This window comes from Drosophila albomicans, chromosome 2L, assembly GCF_009650485.2.
Source record: "Drosophila albomicans strain 15112-1751.03 chromosome 2L, ASM965048v2, whole genome shotgun sequence".
NCBI lineage: Eukaryota > Metazoa > Arthropoda > Insecta > Diptera > Drosophilidae > Drosophila > Drosophila albomicans.
This window is the reverse complement of record NC_047628.2, coordinates 16075851-16098034: the sequence shown is the minus strand read 5'-3', so window position 1 is coordinate 16098034 and position 22184 is coordinate 16075851. Positions and strand designations below refer to the sequence as shown.

Genomic DNA, 22184 nt, shown 5'->3' with positions numbered 1-22184 from the left:
CAAACGTTTAGCAAAAATGTTCCTAGGAAAAAATATACTCAATAGGGTTAACTCATTGAAGCTATCATTGAAAATATGTTACATATAGTATATAGCATAATTAAGATATCTGCTAACCGTTTTGAATAACATGTAAAATAGTATGGCATTATTCTTAAAATATACCAAAAATTACTAGAAAATATACCGAAGGGCATATTTGGTATATCAATAAAAAAATATGGTATATAGTGTATATATAATTAAGGTAGTGGCCACCTATTTTGCAGTGTGACATTCTTCATGAAATATACTAAATAATATACCATAAAAACACTACAAAATGTAGACCGAAAGTCCTTTTCGGTATATCGGTGAAGTAATACATTCGAAATATACCAAATTGTTAGGCAAAGCAGCGAAGACCCGATTGCACTTCTTCACGCTCTAAGCTAAAATAATTTTCTATATTAAAATAAGCAAATTCTATCCACTGTGGCGAGCAGCATTGGAAAACGCAAGTGTTGAGCATGTATGTGTGTCTATGCGTATGTGTGTTTGTGTGGCTGTAAATACGTGAAATGTGCAAATACGTGAAATGCCAAAATTAAACCAAAACTTTTCATGCTTCATCGCAGCGCAACAGCAACAGAGGCAGCATCAACAACTCAGAGATAGAGAGAAAGAGAGAGAGAGAGAGCGAGAGAAACAACAATGTTGGCAGCAGCAAAGGCAGCGAGCGAGAACGTGCACTTGGCCACTTTTGGTGACTACGTGCAAAAGTTTTTCATTTCCGCTTTGGCAAACATTAAAGCTGCCAGAACGAATTTACAACGAGCTGCAGCTGCAAAGATACAACGATACAGCTAGAGATACATTTCAAGCTAGGAAAAAGAATACATACACGCACGCTTGAACTGAACTCGGCTAAGCTGAGAGGCTAAGAACTACTAAACAACAACAGCATTGAGAGCTGAGAACTACGATAATCAACGGCCCAAAACGGAAATGAGCAAAGCGTATAAATCAAATGCAAAAGCCAAAGAATAGAAAATGAGAAAAACCAAAAACGGAAAACGAACACAAAAACACAAAACAAGCAAGCGGGCAACGCAATAATAGATTGAGATACTCCCTTGAGCTCGTTTGAAATGTGAACAAAATGCGAATTAAAAAGTTAATAAATGGATCGAGCAACGCGCTCGCAACAAATCGAATAGCATCGACTTGAGCAATTATTTTGTTATTTAGCACTCGAAGTAGTTAACAAAGATTATGCTACTTAATTAGTCTACTTGTCTCACAATTACTTCGCATAGGAGTTTAACGATTGACCAGCAATTACAATCGTTTATAACATATTTTACAGCAGCTTAAGTGATAGTTAAATTAAGCATAATTGGCTAGTTATGATCAAATTTGAAAATACATTTATTCGCTTTACACAAATCTATCATCATCAAAAATTCTTTAAAGTTGTAAAAATGAGAATATTAAATAAACGTTTAAAAAAATAATTCTTTTATATAACTTTTATACTGTACTACTCTACTAAATAGCTTTGGATAGATGTGAAAATGTCCAACATAAGCCGCATATTTCCGAATATTACCTTTAAATATATATTTTTTTAACCTCATTGCCAGTGTCCAAGCGCGATCTATTTTCATTATGGCTCATGGAAAATGATACTTCCAACAAATTTTTTGCTGTGCAGCCATAACAGTCTACAACATTTTTTATTTATGAAATATGTTAATTGAAGTTTAAAAAAAATAAAAAAATAACTAATATTTGTACTTAGTTGCACATTTAACAATTTTGAGTGCATTACTGCATGAGTGCTCATTGATTCTTTTCGTAAAGTGTCAAGCAAAAGCCACTTATTTGAAGACTCGTGTCGTTGACGGTGACAACTATGAGGAGCGCATCAATTACTTCAAGGTGAAGGAGGCGGATTTGCGCAGCAAGGAGCAACAGCTGGCCACAGAGGCCAAGAAAAAATTGAGGTGATGAACAATGCGCAGGATGAGCCTTCTCCAAAATATATATGAAATATATATAAAATATATATATATTTATTTATTTTATTTATTTACATTTAAAACGATTCTGCAAGACTCGCTGGTTGAGTTCCCCCCACAGGGATTAAGCCAACATGGCAGGTGCTCACGTTAAACTCGAGTGTATATTATTATGTCCCTCGGCGATCTCATTCAAGAACCCATCGGCTGTTCTATGAGTCTTCGAAAAGAGTCAGGGAGAGACAACGAGAAACGAGTCAACAGTTGTCTGCAAGCTCCTTTTTTAGTGTAGAGACAGACACAACAAACACAACAACCATGCCCGATGTGGGATTCGAACCCACAACTGGATAGATATTTTGTTAGAGAGAGAGCAGCCCAGCCTCTCTACCGATTACACTATCCAGTCGGCGAATGTCTGTCGAATTTAATAGCATTTTGAAATTAAGGTAGGTTGGAAAGGAGTTATAGGCACGGTTGCCATTCCAAAAAAAATGTTTGTACCAAAATTTTGAAAAAATGTACCAATTTTTAGCAAAAATTTATCACAAATTTGTTCACGAAAGATTTTTTGTATTTCACAAATTGTGATATATATGTATGTACATAACTGTTTACGTAGTAATACCCTTAGATTGGCGCATACATATTTTCTTAATTGACACAATACGTCGCAAATCGACTGTATGCGATATTTTCCAATGTTAGTCATGGTTCAATTTCTAACTGATACAAAATTTGTGTCTTGTGGAACACAGCCATTTGTTAAAATAATATGTGTGAACACAAAATTTTATGAAAAATTTAAATTCTAGACCAGGCATATTGAAAATGTACCAAAATAAAAAAAATTAGATTTCCAGCTAAAAAGAAAGAAAAACCTAAAAATGAATAACCATTTTTTATTAATAAATAAATTATCAAGAATTGAACTTAAATATTTGTTGTGTCATAATAATATAAATATTTAAATTAAATCAAAATAATATAATTAGAACAAACAGTTAATTAAACTGTTATTCATTCAATTTTTCGATACGTTAAAAAGTTGTAAAAATGATAATAATTAATAAACGTTTAAAAAAAAAGTTCTGTTATATAACACTTATACTGTACTACCAAAGCAATAATTCGAACAAGTCTATAAATAACTTTGAAATTTTTCATAGCATACTTTTGGGGACAACATGGCTGTTGACTTACCAAATTTGTTGACTTACCAAAGAGTTGAACTTAAATATTTGTTGCTTAATAATAATATAAATATTTGAATTAAATCAAATTAATAATCATTAATAATCAATAAACTTCAAATTATTTAAATCAAATTAATATAATTAGAACAAACAGTTAATTAAACTGCGACATTAAATGCCTTGTCAACTTGTTGCTCTTTTAAATCGCTGAGATTTTGAAGGACCAGTTAACTAAATGCTACGATACGATACCCAGACCCAGTTGGCCAACTTAATCAGAGCGTTGGCTGAGGCTAATCCCAAAACAAAGTTTGCCACTTTGATGCCAGTGAAAATTAGCGCCTGTGACCCGGCCAATTAAAGGATCTTAAGAGTCCTGCTGCAGCAACAGCAGCCTGTTGTTGAAACAAAAGCCGTGAAGCGCGCGCGTGTAAACAGTTGCCATTGGCCATAACTCTAAGCCAATAGTCAACATGAGAAAATAAAACAAAAACAAGGCGCAGACCAAGCCACTTGAAGAAGGGAGAGGAGAGACGAGGGGGCAACATTCACGCCTCAAAATTTTCAACAATAGCAAAATGAAGCAAACGAAGCGACGAAGCCACTTTAAGCTCTGCAAATCCATAAAGCAAACAAAATGGTTTTCAAATAGCAAACCGCGTCTCCTCAGCTGCCAACTGTGGAGTGAAATGAATGGGAAAGGAGGGAAGAAGGGGAAGTTCTACAGGCGTTCACAACGTTGCCATTGTTACCGACATCGATAATACTGAGTCCCCCATCTATATATATGTATGTTTGTGTGTATATATGCGCAGCGGTTAGACCAAGAAGCAAGCAAGCCCACAGGCTCAGAGACTGCGAAACTGAGGCCGAGACTGAGACTGAGACCGAGACTTCGACTTCGACTTCGACTGTAGACTGAAGCTGCCATCGGGTGTCAACATTGCCAGCGGCTGACATTCTCTCTTCTCTCCTCTCCTCTCCCTCTGTCAAGTTTGTTTGGTTCTGATTTTCACTGTGTGTGCGTCTGGCTTTTTTTTATACGAAATACTCTGACAGCTTTTGCTGGAAAATTGAAAATTTTCCTACTAATCGCAATCGATATGCCTTGCCAAATGTCACTCAGCTCGACCGACTGGGCAAGTGTTGTTGTTGTTGTTTGTTAGAGGGGAGAGGGAACGATTTTGTTTGAATTTCGATTGTGCAAACAAATAAATTGAAGAATGCTCGAAAATTAAATAAATATTTGGCATTTTCAGCTGCAAATAAATTACAATAATGAATGACTTTCTTCTCAGTTTCTCGTTTGACTCGTTCGCTGGCCCAGTTTGCATTTGCCTTTGCCCTTAGCTTCCTTGTTGGCTGCCTGGCTGATTGCTTAGCGAATAAAGAAAGATAAATTACAGTTGATTTGACAAATTAAGTTGCTTTCACAGTCGCTGTAAGCCCACAAGAATAATTGCAGACATCCGCACAACTTTCGGACTATTGGGCAGGATTCTTTATTTTTAGATTTGCAAAAATCGAATAGATTTGCTTAAAAATAGGTTTGTGTGCACATAAATAAATGACGCGATTAACTAATTTATTAATAATGCAGCTAATCAATTCACATATTAAAATGCAGAGAAATAAAACCATTAACACAGCATTAATATTGCACTTAATTTATTATATTAAAATAGATTGATAACATTTTAAAAATAAATTGGTTTGTGCAGAAATTAACGCTATTTATCAAGTTATTAATTATGCAATTGAAAAATTATAATATTTGATTAGAATATTATCTGGCTGGTTTACAAGAATAAAACGATCAGCTACTCAACATAAATCAAACTTTGAATTATTTTCATGAAATAATGTGAGGAATAATTTGCAAAATTATTTTCAATACATTTTAAATATTTTTTAAACTGTATAAAAATTAATATCGCAGCTAATGAATCGTTATAGTTATGCTGAAACATTGTTTGTTGGACTTGCAAGAATGAAAACATTTACCAGAAAATTAGTTAAAAAGTGATTTCATTATATTAAACATTTTGATTGAATTCATTTTTAAAAAAATGTGAGACCAAGGCACTTTGCAACTTAATAAGTTTGTAATATACAATAATATGTAATATTTTAGTTAATTTGTTATTATAGTAAATTGGAATATGTTTTTTAGGTAAGCAAGAGCGAAATTTATTTCTACAATATCGGCTACAGAATAGAATTTATTTAGTCATTTACATAAAAAAACAGAACAAATGTACATGAATATTCTTAAATTAAATTTCTTAAACTTGAATATCAAGCATTACAAATTGAAGACAATCTTTGGAAAATTGTAGCAATCGTATGCTTTGCCTTTAAAGACACAACGATTTCAATTAAAACAATTGCATGCCTGATCAAAAAACGCACTCGGGGCACTTTTGAAAGCAAGGCTGACGTTACAAGGGAGTGTGGGAGGTAGGGCAGAAGGCAAAAACTGTGCTACCAAATTAAAACACCGTCAGCCAATATAACCAGGCCAGGCCACAGCAACAGCAAGAGCAACAGTAAGAGCAACAGCAATAGCAGAGGCAGTGGCACATGGGTCCATTTATTGCTTCGTGCCGCATTCCGTTGCCGTTGCGTTTGCCACCATTTGGATTTTTGCCTCGACTGCTTCAAACAAGAACAACACTTCGATGTGCGCATAATTCACAGCTGAGTGAATTTTAAGTGGTTATTGCAAAAGTTCGCACAAGCGAAAGTGTTGGATGCCCTTCTGCAGGTTTTCCCCCCTTCCACCTCCCCTCTCTCATCATTCTTCCTCTCTCTCTCTACTCACTATGTTAGCGTCGAGCATATTGGTTGCCAGCGCACAAATTGGAGCGCAGTTTTTATTGAGTTATGTTTGGCGATGAAGAGAGAAAAAGCCAAAAAGGAGGAGGAGGAGGAGGCGCGACTGCAACGACTACGACTAGGCCAGAAATTAGGTTAAGCATTATAAATAATTTGATTAGCCTTAATTGGCGTGAACTTGCAACGAGTCGAGCCAAGGCGTCATAGGTCTTTGGGCTCTTTTATGATTGACAGCAGCAGGGCGGGTGCCAGACGGAAATGATTATTATATAATTGAAATTGATAGGCTGGCTGCTGTACGCGGAATGAGGGAATGAGAAGACAGCGGGGAGTGAATGAGATGAGAATGGCGACTGGCAAAAGTTGCCACTTGCCAACTTCAATAATTCATTAAAAGAAAAATCCCATTTAATTCCAATTAAAGATGCAAAAGCAGCTGCTCATCTAACGATAAAACGACCCCAATTTCGCAGGATGTGTTATGCTTCTTTCGCTGTCTTTTCCTCTCTGTCTCTCTCTCTCACTCTCTCTCTCAGTGCTGGCCCAAGTACGTGTCCAACCGAGAAACGTGCTCAAGTTGAGATTTAAAGCTACACTCGATGGGCGAAAATTTGTGTACTTCTAGCTAAGATTTTCATTAGGCAAAGTTTCGACCGAGACTTAAATGACTAGCTGATACCCTGGAATTGTACACATTTTCAAAGATAAAGCTTACTACAGTCGAGCAGAAAGTGTACCTTATTAGTATACTGAAAAAATACTGAAATATACCAAATTATATAATTGGTCTATTTATATACTGTTACAGAATCAATAGAATCAAAACAGAACGATATTATTTTTAAAATATACCCAATTTATTTACTGAACGAATGCAAAAATGCACTGACACCTACATACATATATTTGGCATATCGATATACTATTACTTAACATGGAATAAATATACCATATTATCAACCAAACCAAAAATTTAAAACAAACTTGATCTGCGTGCGAAAATCACATTTGCTATCGAACCAAATTTAATATCTTTCTCTCTCGCTCTTTCTCCTATACTCTCTGAAATCCAAACAGCCAGACGGACTCCTGACGCTGATCAAGAATATATAAGGTTAAAGATGACTCTCGCTGCCTTTTAACATGCATTTCCTAAAGGCACAAAGTATAAAAATTAATAAAATGTGTTATACGATTTTCTAGGCTCTCTAGATTCGAATCTCGACTAGTCAGGACACAAGCCTATAACTCCTTTCCAACCTACCTCATTTTCAAAATGCTATTAAATTCGACAGAATCTCGCCGACTGGATAGTGTAATCGGTAGAGAGATTACGCTGCTCTTCTCTATCAAAATATCTATCCAGTTGTGGGTTCGAATCCCACTTCGGGCATGGTTGTTGTTGTGTCTGTCTCTACACTGAAAAATTGTCTTTCGTCTGAACATCTCTTCGTATTTGTCGATATGTGTTCACAAAAGAGCTTGCAAACAACTGTTGACCGTTTCTCGTTGTATGCAATTAAGATTCTTTTGCTGACTCTTTACGAAAAGACTCACAGTGAGCATCAAAAAAAAAAAATTTTTTATATATGAAATTGTTTCACAACATAACATATTTCATAAATAAACTTTACCTAAAAAAAGCTCAAAATTAAAATTGATTTATTTTCGACATCGCTTTTTATACTTCCACTCAAATCAAGTTCACATTCTGCTCTCTATTCTAGTGTGTATTTTAAATGTATAAAAATAATAATTAATTATTAATATATTAATTATTATATTAATTATATTATTATATTAATATATTAATTATTAATATATTTTGCCATTTTTCAGTATATTAAATATATTTTAAAATTACCGCTTTTTTGCATTTGTTGACTCTGTAATAGTATATCAAAATACCAAGTATTCGGTATATTTTAGCATTCTTTCGGTATAGTAATTAGGTATATTTTCAGATAAAAATTGTAGAGGTTATTAAATAAATACTTCTGTATATTTTGCAATATAATAAATATGTCCTTTGTTGCATTTTTAGTATTTTTACAGTATAATTCCGTATATTTTCTGAAAACCACACCGCATAGCTTTCATTAAAAAGTAGATAGCAGGTATCTCGGGGTCAAGCTCATTCAACTGTAGCTTTCTTACTTGTTTTTTTGTTTTTTTGTATTAAAGAGTTGCAGAGTCAAAAATCAAATGAACTGATAAACGAATTGAATTCAATGCGCATTGCGGGCGTGGCCAGCAGTGAGACAAATGCAAAGTGAAATTTGCGCAATCCGATGGTCGGTTGGTCGAGGCCAAAAATGCAAATTGTTGCCGCCCGGCGCCAATTACAAAAACAAGGGGGGAAGCAACGAGTGAATTTTCGCTGCTCTGCGCACAAATTGAAAATGAAAATTGTAAAATTGCTAAATTCGAGACAGAGCGAGGCTAAGTTCATCAGTTCGATCAGAGGAGTGCTATAAGAAATTACACAGCGGACTCCCTAACAATAAGCAAACATTTTTGCCATGATAACTAAATAAACTGACAACTGCTCCAATTGTTTGAAAAATAGTGGAGCGACGACGTCGAGCGAACAGCCTGACAGAACAAATAAACTAGAACTGCACACAGGCAATAGACCAAAAATCAAGCTGACAACAAATCCCAATGACAAAATCAAGCAATTGCAATCGATATGTATGGGACACACACAATCCACACACCCCACACAGTAAAATGGTCATGTTTCGGTCTGTTGAAGAGATCTCTCTCTCTCCCTCTCTCTATCAGGTACTGGAGTTGGGAGTTGAATGGAAGGATTTCCCATTTCGACAGACAGGCGACATGTTGCTGCTGTGTTTCGTTCCTCGCTCTGTCGAAATGTCAATGCAATTGTCATTCGCCCTGCTGTTGCTGTTTCTGTTACTATTCCTGTTGTTTGCCGTATGCATCATCAATTTAGTGTGTGCGAGTGTGAGAGTGTGTGTGTGTGTGTGTATGTGTGTCCAGCAGGGGTTTCCATTCCCGTAATGGGCTAAAGAACTGTGCACCCAACTGCTTTTGCTGCTGCGTCTCTTATTGATGAGTTACAGGCACACTGCACAAAACTCAAATGCAATAAGCGCACCCAATACTTATGGCCAAAAGTAGAGGCGAATCGTTTTGGGGATTTGGGGAGTGAAACAAACCCAAACCGTTGGTTGTTGGTAATTTGATAGAGCTTTAATAAGGCCAAGCACAGAGATATGCAGCAACGGGGGCTATTAAAACTCATACGCTAGTTGATGCTGAAGGAAGATGAATAGCACCCAAAAGAAAAAGATGCATACATCCGAGCAGAACAACTTATCAAAATATAGGCCAGGAAAACAAGCTGCCAGTGCCAATAATTGCAAAGTGTTGATAAAAAGGAGAAGGAATAAAGAAAGAAATAGTTTAAGAAGATTATGAAGAAATATTGAAGTTAATAACACACATAATATAATACATTATTACATTACTATATATTACATAAACAAATGGCCAAAGATAATTATTTAATATTAGAAAAAGTATAATAATTATATAAAAATAAAGATTGCTTATTATAATTATTAAAGCTTAGATTACAAATTAACTTATAATATATCGTAAGCTTTCTAGCGCTAAGTGCTTTAACCTACCTCTAAATTTAAAAAATAAGTAATTTCATTAGACATGAAATAGTTGTATAAATTTTTATACATATATAAAGTAAGTAAAGTTGCGAGCATACTGTAGCTTTCTTACTTATTTATTTTAAAATAGACTGCTCTAAATATAAAAGGATAATAATTAATATAATACAGTATTTTTTATTCAAAAGTACTTTTACGAAATTGTTCTAAATATAAAAAAAAAGATAATAATAAATATAATAAAGTATTATTTATTCAAAAGTATATTTAATATAATAATTACAGTAATAAGGTATAATTTATTTGTACAATATTGTGTGCCACAAATGACGCTTTCCAATTTTTGTATTCTTTTTGAAAGCGCCTAAAATATGGAATGTGTGTTCAGCTGCAACACCGAAAGCCAATTTCCAAATCAAAAGCCCCCATTTTAAAATGCCCCACACACAGTACAGCGCATATTTGGGGTAATGCGAGAATTCCAAATTTGTACGTTGAGCGCGCTTAATGTGAGCAATGAAAATAATTTGCGAAAAATGCGCTAACCATGGCAACTGGAGCAGACAATGGCCAGAACCAGAACCAGAACCTGAACTCGAACCAGACACAGACACAAACCTCGAGCCGCCACCAAAAATGCCCGACATAAGCGGATTACAATCATGCCCAGCAAAGCAGAGAACAAAACAAAAAAAAAAGAAGAGGGAGCTACATAGATGCAAATATAAGGGGAGGATGGCAGGAAGTATTCAAAAATAAAAATCGCACTCAAAACTCATTACAACAAAAGGTGCTTCATCAGTGGAGCAATGGAGGAGGCCAGTTGCAACAGCAACAGCAACAACAATGGCAGAGCAAAGCAAAGCAGAGGAGGCCCACTTAAGTCGGCATTGGTGGCCATAATCAACTCGCCGTCGTTGTCGAACACCTTGAGTGGAAAGTAAGGGAAGGGAGCATTTCATTTGCAGCATATACTCGTAAAAAGTGAAAAGAACAATGGCGTGGCAAGCACCAACTGGGAATCATGGCTGCGGGTCTCCACTCTGCCTCACAGTCTGGGCTCTGTGGCTGTCAGCTGAAGCTCGAGTTCGAGTTCGCCTCGCCTCGCACAATGCCAGGGCACTTAAGCTCATGCTTTTTGATGCCAGACCATGCCACCCACGCCATGTCCTCTTCTGCATGTCCTGTGCTCCAGTTTCCGGTGTGTGTCACAAGATTTTTTCTCATTTTGCCAAACGTGACGACGAAGCGAGTGAGAGAGCGAGCGAGAGTTCAGCGTGTCAGTGCAAAACCCATTTGCCTGTCTTTCACTCAACTCCCCCGACTGTCTTCTCTCTCTACTCCTTTTGCTGGTCATGCAGACAGCTAGCAATAATTCTGATACTGCCTTGCAGCCAAGCAGGTGGAGATACACCTTTGCTATTGCCAGCTACTGCCACTGACAATGATGGCGTTGACGTCATTGGCATTGACGTTGCCTACTGCTGCTGCTGCTGCTGGCGTTTGTCATTCATTTACTGCCACCTGAAGCCCTCTCCCTTTCCTACTCTTTCTTTGCCTTTGGTCTAGGTGCAGCTAGCTCCATTATTTATGCTTTTTAGCTACCTCTGGACTGCCTAGCATGGGGATTATGCGCCCAGATATTGGCAAACATCTTCAATTTGCACTTGTCGTACATTTTAATTGTTATTGTTATGCGTGACGAGCCTCGATGTTCGTTGTGTACCTCTTCTATCTTTATCACCAGCCGATAATTGTCTTGCAGTTTTGCGTTTTAATTTGAATGACCTGCATTTCCTGACATTTTGTGTCCAATAACAATCTGAGACTTATCTACTCGAGTGGCACTTTTAGTTTGGCTCTTCGCACTTTTGCTGCAGCAATTTCTTTGAATAGCATAATCACCTTAAATGACACTCCAGTTATCAGCACGCTTTGGACGTTTGCTGAATTCTAATATGCTTTCTGCTTGTAAGCATTAAGTGTTATAGCACATCTTAAAAACATGTTACTTAGTTATTTTATTATTTATTAGATTACTAAGAAAAGTGTTTAATAAATAGTCAGTTTTTTGTAATTTATTAATTAAAGAATTATAATTGTTTTCCTCTATTTTTCATTCTTAAAATGTTCAAGATGTAGCGATTGAAAAATTATACTCCACACTCTAGGTAATCAATAACTTTTTTATTTTTTTGCAAGCTTTACATTGTTATAATATTAATTTTATTTCTTGCAGAAATTTGATTGCTTGCTCGCACCAACCCAAAATTATGTTCAAATTAGGATAACATGTTCTTACCCTGAAATGAAAAAGAATAAAAAATTTAATTAGATAAACAATTTAAAAAAAAATTATTTCGAAAAGAAAGAAAAATTAAATTAGATAAACAATTAATATTAAAAGGAATTAAGAAAAGAAAAAGGATGAGAAATTAAATTAGTTACATCATAAAATGTATTTAAAATGCATTAAGAGTAACACCAATTCATATACTTTTCATAACAATTCAAATTAAATAAAATTATGATAAATAGTAAATTCTTAAAATATTATAAATTTGTTCCTCTGGCTCATGTCACTGCAATAAGAATTGTGTTCGTCATTTCAATAAATTGATAAAAATAATAATAGTTTTGCCATAAAAAGATATTATTTTACTGTTGATATTCACTAAATATGTGGCAAAGAAAAACATATTATTTCACTATTTAAAGCATAATCCCCACCGTTTCTAAAACCCAGTCAAACACTGAAATACCATCGAGAGATTTATTCAAAATACATATTTGGTTTTAAGACTTTGATTTGCAAAAGTATTTTGTGCAGCTGCTGTACTGTGTTCTGCTTCGCTCAGAGTACTTTATCATCATCAGTTGGGCGAGAAGCAACCCTTTGTGTTCGAGGGTGTTAAGAGTGGGCGTAACGGACAAAACGCCCTGCAGTGACCAAAATTACAAATAGCGGTTATTATGAAGCCATAATTTATGCAAATACGTTTGTGGATAGCGAAGGGGTAGCAAACTGTTGTGCCACACTTACTTGACGCAACCAGCTCTAATTGTTTGATTAATGGTTTGGTAAAAACTGAGACACTTGCTTGCTTTGAAATCAGCCCCGGCATTTCAGTTTGACGAACATACAGTACACTCAAGTACTTTAGTTAACAGTGCTAGCTGCGTGATGGAGAACTTCACGATGTTTTAGTGTAGGTAAATTAAAGTTACAAGATTGTAATGAAAACTTAGGTGTTTTTATATTGTACAAACTGAAGCGATTTCATAAGAGTATACAATTGATCTAAGAATGTTGAAGAAATCTAAGTAGAAGTATAGCATATTAACTATAAGAAGTTTAAGAGTATATATTTATAATTGTTCTCTCTTCTCTGTATAATCGAATCAATTGTAAAAAGTCTACATTTTTTATACATTTTTATATTTTCTAATAAAGTTTCAGCTCAATAAAATTTAAAAGAGCAAACATATCTGCAAATTGTTAGAAGCTTTTAGAACTAATTAGTATAAGTGTTGCTTTTATTTACTATCTATCCTTAGAACATAAACAAAATGTATAAAGAAAGATGTTGATAGAAAATTTATAGATATAGTACAGCAAGAATTTAAGAAAGCAATTGTAAAATTTTAAAAGTATGTTACCACACTTTGAGTATTCAATAACTTTAATAACCTTTTCTCTATTATATATGTTAATAGTTTCTATCTTAAAGAATTTGTTAGAAATTTATTCATATTTCTAACAGTATTATAGAGAATAGAAATCTCATAAACTTTGAATTTTCCAATTAAGTGACTTATAATTCTTAGAGTGAAGAAACATTTGAAACAGTCTATAATTAAAACAACCCAAGAAGATTTTTAGATATTTTTTTAAATGAAATGAATAAAACCTTTGCAAAGTTGAAACATCTTTTAGACAGCCTATTTCATTCAGATAAGATTGTTTTCTAAACGACTAATTTCAAATACATTTTTAACTTTTTGGAAGATTTTCTACAATTTAATAAATTTCTTACATTTAATATTTTCGATTTCTTAACTTTGGAAAAAGTTGTAGTCTTCATTTTGGTATCTAAGTTCTAATTTAAATAAAAGTTCGTTATTTTTAAGACAAATAAATAAATAGTTTGCATTGTTGAAACATTTTTAAGTAAGCTGAATTTTTAGAACACATTTCGCATCCCTTGCAAAAGCGAATACGTTTCAGTTAAAGCTTCCTGACCTATGCTATATGTATAATATTTGGCAAGCGGTTGCTGTAAAGCGCAAATATTGTTTCCAATTGCAGTCAGAGTGGATGAGATAGAGAGAGAGAGAGGAAGAGGGAGATAGGTGTATTTACCTGGCGGGCACAGACAGCATTATACAACACTGGCAACTACACTGCGTATACAACTCACGTAGCCCGCGAATATGATATGCAGCGAGGCATGTACAAACATATATGTACGTATATAGTATTATATATATGTATGTATGAATGTAGTTTACTCGTATCTATAGAGAAGATGCATGGTTGGATGCATACATATATCATGTGTGTGTGTGTCTTGTTGTCTTCGTTTTTGGTTTTGCTTTATGCATAACCCGGCCAAGGTTTCATCCTTTAACCACACTCCGCCCCCTCCCCAAGCTGCCCTTAGCTGTACTTTCGTGAGTTTTGCAAGTTGTTTGCTGTTTTTCATGTTTTTCATGTTTATGCGAAAAACTTTGAGTTTGCTTCGTTTTCTGCACACCGTGCGCACAGAGCATCGCCTTGAGGCATATTTTCGTTGCATGTCTTCCGCCTGGGAATCGAAATCCAGACGCAGCCTGGCTGCCTAGCTGACTATCTGTCTGTTGGGAGCGTTGCCAGCAGAAGTTCTTCTTCTTCTCTTTGGATTGCATTGTTTGCCTTTTGGCTTCAGTCGCCGCCGCGACGCTGTTTGCATTCTGGTTTTATGCATCTAGTTTGCTTTTTTTCTATGTTTGTTGCTGTTGCTGCCATATCCATTGGCCATATTAAAAGATTTACATAGTTAAGCTCTTCAAATTGCAGGCAAATGGCGTCATATTTTGTTATTATGACTTGCATACCGGACAGCATAGAACCGACTGGCCAGTCCGGCATATGCACTTGTTCTATATGGCATAAGCATGGGAAACTAACAAATCATTGCAATGTCTTAACTTAAATACATTTCAGCTGCTTTATGACGCACATTCCCCAAGACAAATTGTGTTACTTTTACCTAGTGGTTGCACTTAAATTCAGTATGCAACAGAAAATTCATTTTATTGTTGAACTGTTTACGATTTAAAGCAGTAAAATGTACCGAATAAATATAACTTATATTAAGACTAAACTAATAGCTGATTGACTAATCTAAAATTTGAAAGAAATGTTAAACAAAAGTAAAAGAAATGCTGAGCTTAAGTAAAAACTTAAAAATTAAAACGAAAAGTTAAAAGTTGTAAAAGTAAAGAAATGTTAAGCTGGTTGACTAATCTAAAAATTGTTCAAAGATTAAAAGAAAGATGTAAAGATTAAAGTAAACGCTGATATATTAATGTAAACATTAAAAGCTAAATGTTATGATTCCCGAAAATTTGGTTGCGATCAGATAAAAATTGTGGGCCTTATTAAAAGATATGATGTAAAGTATGGTACATTTTACACTCTTTGCTATATTTAGCAATTTATGGTATATTTTTAATGTAGTGCTATTTATATACCAAATACATCACATTTTACGTTTTAGTATATTTTCGGTATATTTATTTGAAATATAAAATTAATACTGTATTGAAAGTTATTCAAAAGGGTAGCGGGTATTTCACAGTACTGTAACTTTCTTATTTGCTTGTGCTATTATATTTGAATATTATCCAGTATAAATTTAATCTTATATCATATTTGTCTAGACTTTAAAAAATTACTTTATTAAATAAAAGAGTGTAATATCTTATAATACCCTACACCGCACTGAAAATACATTCTGAGGAGCAGATTGGCAGACACACAAGCCGATATAGCGATAGGTTGCTAACCCATAGAAGCAGACTTGGTAAGAGACTCCTACCAGCTAGACCGTTGAGGCGATTGAAGCGTCAAGGTTTCGTGTTCACTAATCGTAATTCTTCACACTGCTAAACTATGAGGTTTGGCCCAAATTGAATATTTTGTACCTGTGTTGGTATAGTACTATTTTCTTCTTGCTGTACTGGTTCGATACTTAAACACACTCTACTGTAGCTTTCTTATTTGTTTGTGTTATTATTTTGAATATTATGAGTGTAAAATGAATCTTATATCATATTTGTTTAGACTTTAAAAATTACTTTATTAAAGAAATGAGTGTAATATCTTATAATATTAATTATTAAACTAATATAATATATATATATAATATATATTTATTTCCTAAACTTTTTAAAACAATTAGACAATTTAAGTTAAGTGTAAATTATTCAAATATATTTAGTTATATTTTTAGTACAGGAAGCAAGTAAATTAATACTTTATTATTATGTTAACTTTATTAAACAAGCAGCTTAACTTAGGATAAATTCTTATTTTTAATTACTTGCTTTAGTGAAACAGATATTAAATATCAAACCAAATTTCTTTTTACCAAACATAATACAACAAACATCTAGTGTAAGTAAAGTTTATATTAAACCACTTTTAAATTCTTCATCAATTAAGCCTTTTCTAACAATTATGTTAATATACAAAATTCAATAGCAACAAAAATTCCTTATAAAGAAGTTCAGCTGTATTCCATTCATGACCCTACACAATTATGGCTGCACTTCACATTTCTTGGCCAATGGGCTCCTCAATGGCCGGAAATCGTCGAAGGACAGACTGAAAAGTTGTGAAAGTTTTTCAGTTTTTTATGCTCGATTCGGTTTGCTTGGCTTCGAGAATTCGAGGGAGGAGGATCAAGGGCTGTCGCTCAGAATAAAGATAAGATAAGATAAAGTTCCGTACAAAGAGTGTATGCAGAAAATTGAAAACCCAATTGAAAGTTATTGAAATTGCACAATAATTTCTTCAATTGCATGCGCTATTGAATTTCTGTCATAAGTTTACTTCTCTCTCTCTCACTCTTTCTACTTTTTATCTCTTTTGCGGCAACATTCTTTCCCTGCGATAGCAGAAGGAACAGCATTAAAACAAGAATTTTCTATTATGCTTTTTGTTGTACTATTGTGTGTGTGTAATTATGGGGCAATGGAGAAAACTGTGTTGTAGTAAAGTTTTTGGACCATCATTCAGAGAGCGAGGTAATTAATGATAGTGGAAAATTGTGTATTCAAGAGCCAGAGCAATAGAATAAGAGCCTCCATTATGATTATGGCCCGAAAGCAGAGATATTACACTCGACTGAGTTCTTGTGTTCACAGCAACTTGCAACTTGATTTGCATATTGCAAAGGCTTGTTTGTTTATTTTGGTTGTTTTGGTTGTTAATAGAAATTGAAGGCTTAAAATGCTGTAAATAACACTATTGTGGAACTAACAACAACTGAAAATAATATTCATTTCTCGAACTAAAGTTTTATTTTATTGAATTGCTTTTCATTTAATCCTCAACTCCTGTGTTAATTGAAGACTGACACTTTCACAAACTATCAATTCAATAACTGCAAATTTTAATTGCTCGTCATCATTTTATTAATATAAACATTTTTTTTTTTAAATGAAAACTGCACACACATGTGTTTTTCATAACAGACAAAAACGCTTTAATAAGCATTATCTTGAATAAATATTTATAAAAAAAAAGAGAGAGATTGAATGCCCGCACTCGCATTCATTTTCATTCATATTCACATTCACGTATCTGCTATTGACATTTTATGCATGACATTCTTTCACTTGCGGCTTGTTATTGAACCCCTATTGAACGCAGCCTTCCCCCCACCCCCCTCTGCCACCACGGCAATACGTCAAAAGCCCCCTCCTCACTTGTCAACCCCGTTGACATACCCATGTCAAGTGCAAAAGAGCAGTGGACCACAAAAAATAATATCGTGGTGGCTCTTCAGCTTGTTCTTGTTTCTGTTGTTCTTGTTGTTGTTGGGCTGCAAATCACGCGAGTTGTCAACGTGAATTAAAATAATTGATTTATTTTTAAGCGAATAACAAAAGTAAAACTGACAAGAAAGCACATTGAACTATGAACAGAGACTATTTGATACTCTTAGAGAGGTAATTGAATATTGTCTTTAGCAGTAATTGTTCGAAAAATAATTTAAACGAGATGTTAGACAATATGTTAAGACTAGTTGATACGAACAGTAATGTTCGTCAAATAAATAAATTGCAATAATGAGAAAAAAAAATGAAATGTTTGAACTTAAAATTGTAATTGACTATTTTCATATGTGAAAACTTTTCTCCTAAAAATGTATTTCTTTATATAAATTTAATATTTTGTTTTGTAGAAAAAGTAGAAATATATTATTATTATATTTATGAAACAAATGAGAATACTATTACAATGAAATGTGGTTTTATGTTTTGAGAAAACTTTCCCCATAAAAAATTATTAAATTATTATTGTTAAAAAGTATAAATATATTATACTTGAGAAATATAGATGAAAAATGAGAATGCTACTACAATTATATGTGGACTTAAGACCCAAATTCATTTTTTTTGCTTCGTAAAAACTTCCTTCTTAAACATTTAATAAATATTGTCTTTAATTAGTTCCTTTTGCAACTATTTATGTGTGAAATGACTTTATTTTATAATACAAATTTACATGCTAGTTTAAAAAATGCATAATACAATGGTGAAGATATGGAATAAACATTCAAAAATTTTGAAAATACTAAATAGATTTCAAATAAACAAGAACAAACATCTTATGTAAATCATAATACCCAATTATTTCACTCCTTAAAAATAAAAGTAAAAAGGTTTACGCATTTGGAAGTTGTCAACAACAGCGAAGTGAACTAATTTGAAGGGTTTCCATCTCCGTTCGAAATTGAATTGAGAAACAATATCGCTGCGAAGACAGCAATAAATATGCAATTAAATAAAATTTAAGAACTGTTCACTTCTGCACAACTTATTAGGCAAGTGAGCAAATTAGCAGAGTGCTCAGCGAGAAAGGGTTTTTACTTCTGTTTGTCAAGAAATCAAAAAGAATTGCCTTCCTTTCTCCTCCTCACACGCACACAGAGTTTTGCCTTATCTTTTGCCCAATGTTGTGTAAATTGTCAAAATTATTAATTGCGGTCATTATTTACAGCTCCTTTCACTTCATGTTCTACACGCACCGAGCATATAGCCTGAGGTCCTTGTTGTCTCTTTCCCTCTCTCTCTCACTTTGGAAATACTTTCAAAGACGGCAGCAAACTCCATTTTAATTAGCCAATAAATGGCGCTGTGAAAATTACGCCACAATGAGAATTAATGCCGCCTGTTAACCGTAAGCGATTTGTTATCGTTAAAATATAAAAACCAAACAGAACAGCAAAAGAAAAAAAAAAAGGAAATTTGCTTCACATTTGCCAAGTTGTTAAGCTGCCAAAAACTTTCGACTTGAGACCGTCCCCCTTTTTATAGTATCTGTTCTGGGTTAATCGTTTTCTTGCCTGCTTCTCGCCCTTTTATTAGCCAACATTAATATTTTTATAGTATTATGTCCACTCTCTTTCATTCTCTGTGTCCATTGTCCATTTGCCGCAACCCAACCAAACTTTTGGTTGCGGCTCGTTAATAAAGACATAACAATTGCCCAGCGGGCTTTATTGAAGTGTCCTCATTGTGTGTGTCGTTTGAGTATGATTTCTGATAAGTTTGATAATTGCATTTAAATATCAAATTGTCAATTGATGGCGATAAGATAAAGGTAAGTTAGGGTAGCTGCTTTGAGGGAGAGAATGAGAGAACTCGAGACTTAACGCCTTTAAGAAGGAATTGAATTGCGAATTGAATCTGAAGGTTATTTTAAGAAAAAATGTGAAAATAAATGGAATACTAATACTATACGACACTTTGTCAATGACAAAATGCAGATAGAAGGACTTTTGACTAAAACTAAATGAAAAATAAGTACGAAAGCTACAGTCGAGTGAACTCGATTGTGAAATAAACGCCACCTATTTTTGGTAAAAAAAAGTGCGAGTATCGAAAAAATACGGAAATGTAGTGATGACTGTACTTGATATATCGATATACTATTACGATAAAAATCTGTAGAGCACTAAATATACTCAAGACTATGTTTGGAATATATATATACTGCAACGATAAAAATATACTATAAGGTACTTGGTATATCGATAAGCTATTACGTTGAAAATTAACTAAATGTTAAAGTATAAAATATACCAGAATGTCATCCAAAGCCGTTTTAGGCCATGTATTAATTAAAGCTTTAATAACTTATACAATTTATATAATAAAATATATCTATCAATATGATTCGAACTCTGATATATAGTAAAGAAAAGGTTGTCTTTAGGCAATTTTGGTCTCGAAGGGAGTAAGGCTAGACACTAGACTTTATTAGAAGAAGTTGATTTAAAAATTTGTTCATATTTTTACTGAGAAATTCATAAATAAACGTATTATGAAAAATCTAATTACTGGAAGATCTCTCAGGTCTATAAATTCATGTGAATGTTAATATAAGCACAATCCAGTTTGCTGTTTAAGAGTTGTAAGCAGATTGTATTAATCTCGATGCTGAGTATAAAAACGCACATGAAAAACATTACAACAAAATGTGTATATTAAAACCGATTAATATATCAATGTAGCACATAAATTATACTTTTGCAATTTGTAGCAAAATTTCTCAATAAATTCCAGACACGAGTTGCAATAAATTTCGAAAGTATAACACACTGCTTATTTGCTCAAATTTGTTGTACATTATACCAAGCTCAATCTAAAGCTATCACTCGTGTTTCATTTTTTATTAACTGTGCTTGCGATTGTTGTTGTTGTTGTTGTTTTTAATGCGCGTGTTCGATACGCAAAAGCCAAAATGTTATCAGCACATAACGCGAGGCGTCACATTGCCGCAATTACTTCCCCTTTGCTCTCCCCACTCAGAAGCAGCAGCACAATTGTGCGCACTTAATCAAAATAAATAAATCGGTAAATGTTGCCGACAAGTTTGAGTTGTGCCTCTCAGATTGGAAGGATGCCAATGACAATAAAGAAAATGGCAGTCAGCTGGAAAACTTCGGATAAGGTGCAAAGATATACCGAGAGAGAGTGAAAATGTATCGCCTGATTTTTTTTAAAGGAAATTTCAAACGGAAATTATCCAAAAAGTAAAGAGGAAGCACATATATATATATTGCTTTCTCATATGATAAATATAAATTCATATAGGAAGCGATAGGAGCAGAAATGGCAAACCAATTTAAACTTGCACGCAAAAGCAAAAGCGAAATGCGAATGGGAAATGCGAAAAGTGAATACGAAAACCCTTTTTGCTGCATGCCGAGTATTATGCGATTTGCATATATAAATAAACTTTATCAAAAACATATTCATAGCGCTCGCCGCACACATTTTACAAGCGACGGGCAACGGAGGAGGCAACAACAAAACGATTTTCCACTTGACATGTGCTCAAGTGGCTGCCACTCGGAGTTGCCTCCTCGTTCAGAGTCGCCTCCACTCTAGTTGGTGTTGTTATTGTTGTTGTTGCTGCAGAGGAGGATATTCAATCTGTTTTTTCCATTTAAACAATTTTCAAAACTTGTTTATAACTCAATTTGCAAAAATAAAACGAAATAACACTTAAATAAATAAACACAATGCGCACACACACACAGCATCAGCTCAAAAGTTGAGCTCCAAATGAACAATTCCCCAGTTTTGGATGATTGTTGTTCACATTGTTGTTGCCATTGTTATTGTTGTTGTTGCTTTTGCTGTACGCTTCACACGCATGTAATACAGTAACAACAATAACAACAACTACAATTGCTTTTTGTTGTTTGCCAGCGCGCTCTCAACGAGGCACGCGAAGAATCCTCCAAACGAAATGGATATATCAAGCGCTTTAGTCCTGCTGTGTGTGCATGTGTGTGTGTGTGTGCTCCAAAAAGGATACACACAACAAGTGAAATTGCCAAATGCCATTTGCTCTCCACTTTCTCTCTATCTCTCTCTATACAAATGTGGAAAGGGACAGCTGTAATTTCAGACACACAACACAACGCAAAGTGAACAACATCTTAAAAGCAAATTTCGTGCTTCGTTTTAAACATTTCCATTTCGTAATTCAAATCCGAAAAGTGAATTTGAAACCATAATAACTTTTAGCATGCTTTTAACCTAGTTACCTTTTATTATATTTTAATGCCTGCTTAAAGTGTGAATATTTCACTTCTTCTTCAACTTCGAAAATTCGCTGAATTATGCGTTACAATTATTTTCATTTTTCAAATTATTTAAAGATGCCAGTAATATATTTTACTAATATGAACAAACTAAGAAGCACA

The 22184-nt window shown here is 34.1% G+C and overlaps 1 long non-coding RNA gene across 1 annotated transcript in view; it reads right to left on the bottom strand.

Moving 5' to 3' along the window:
• Positions 1–11875: 11875 nt before the first annotated feature.
• Positions 11876–22184, bottom strand: part of LOC117564821 (uncharacterized) — a 35074-nt gene continuing 24765 nt past the window's right edge. Inside the window, exon 3 of the long non-coding RNA XR_004571794.2 lies at positions 11876–11993. This is a non-coding gene — a long non-coding RNA (uncharacterized LOC117564821). The remainder of the gene's footprint in view (positions 11994–22184) is intronic.